Source organism: Sinocyclocheilus grahami, unplaced genomic scaffold (assembly GCF_001515645.1).
Source record: "Sinocyclocheilus grahami isolate Dianchi unplaced genomic scaffold, SAMN03320097.WGS_v1.1 scaffold717.1, whole genome shotgun sequence".
Taxonomy (NCBI): Eukaryota; Metazoa; Chordata; class Actinopteri; order Cypriniformes; family Cyprinidae; genus Sinocyclocheilus; species Sinocyclocheilus grahami.
The window spans coordinates 152649-154169 of record NW_015505896.1 but is presented as its reverse complement, the minus strand read 5'-3'; the positions used below and the strand labels follow the sequence as shown (position 1 = coordinate 154169).

General features: G+C 39.4%; 1 long non-coding RNA gene across 1 annotated transcript; it reads right to left on the bottom strand.

Annotated features, from left to right (window-relative positions):
* Nucleotides 1–404: 404 nt before the first annotated feature.
* LOC107560272 (uncharacterized) lies at nucleotides 405–1025 on the bottom strand. Its single transcript, XR_001605707.1, has 3 exons — nucleotides 790–1025; nucleotides 574–631; nucleotides 405–425 (listed from the first exon to the last, which is right to left on the bottom strand). It is a non-coding gene; the product is annotated as an uncharacterized lncRNA (long non-coding RNA).
* Nucleotides 1026–1521: the final 496 nt, after the last annotated feature.

Here is a 1521-nt window from a genome sequence, read left to right as displayed (position 1 = left end):
GTTCAAAAAACACATTATTTTCCACATACTGTACATTATTGTTTCTCCTCTATGCCCCGCCTTTCTGAAACGCATCGATTTTTACAAAGCTCATCGGTCTGAAAAGCAAGGTGTGCTGTGACTGGCCAGCTATGCAGTGCGTTATGATTGGCCGAATACCTCAAGCGTGAGACGGAAATGTTATGCCCCTTACCATACTGTGATGCCCTGTCAGGCCTGCGCGATGATTCAAAAACATGAAAACCCACTATAAACGAGGCATTCGTTGCATCCAGTGGGGACATAATTATGGATTATAATGACTTATACTGTCTTTTTACGCGTTGCGTTGCATCACGCCGCGTAAATGTAACGGGTTGTCTCTGCGTTGTGTTGTTTAAAACTCAGAATGGATACCAATTCGTGCTTGAAGACAGACTTTTATTCTGTTGACAACATATTAAACAGCGGTGATCAGATTCGCAAATCACCCTCGTGCATGCTCGCAGCCAGTCACCCTCTCGGCTGGCGCGAATCTAAATTACTAACATTTATATAAACAGTTATACAACAACACAACTGAGAAATATGTACCTGTTGACAACATATTAAACAGCGGTGATCAGATTCGCAAATCACCCTCGTGCATGCTCTATAATAAGGTGAACAAACTTGATGTTACCACAAATATAGTGTAGCATGAACACAAATCATACAGTACTCATTTAAACACACGTATTTATTGATATTAGTCCATAAGATGGTTATACAATTAATACAATATACTTTTATCACGGAGCACTCACTCACCGCAGCCAGTCACCCTCTCGGCTGGCGCAAATCTAAATGACCCTACCGGAACTAGTTCATTATCTGGGTGGAGTGTGCAGGTAGAGTGCAATTAAAGGGACCATACATGAAAATGAGTGTAGCAAGTGGAAATACCTTTTTGACCCTGTTACACTCCCCCCTGCTGATTTCCACTTGCTTCAGCAAACACATACACACACAAAAATGAGTACTAGAACAATGACAAGAGTGAAAACACTGACCACAATATAACATCAGGTACATAACCTCAAGAACCATATACAGTAATAGGAAGAGAGAAGAAAAAAATGTATAAAGTGTTCAAAACTTCATGAAATTATCAGTTCAATTCAGTGTAAACACTATTCCCCACAGGAATTAAAGTAGAAAAAGGGTGGCCAATCCCCTAGACACTCTTAGACAAACATGCCCATTACATGTTAGCTAAACAATGACAATTCCTACATTTGGACACACAAGTTACTCAGCAGAGAGACTTCACTTCCGTCTCAAATCAATACCCAAAACACACCACTATAAAGAAGTACAGTATCATTTGCATTAACCAATAGAGCAAAATGTATACCATAGAGAAAAAAAAGAAAAAAAAAAAAGAGATACCATATAAAACTCAAGCAACATAAATCATGTTTACCCCAGAACTTTTTGCTGGTTCATTATCTCAATCAATCTCGTAACTGGTTTAAGCAGTCTACCAGCTCTGGATCTCAC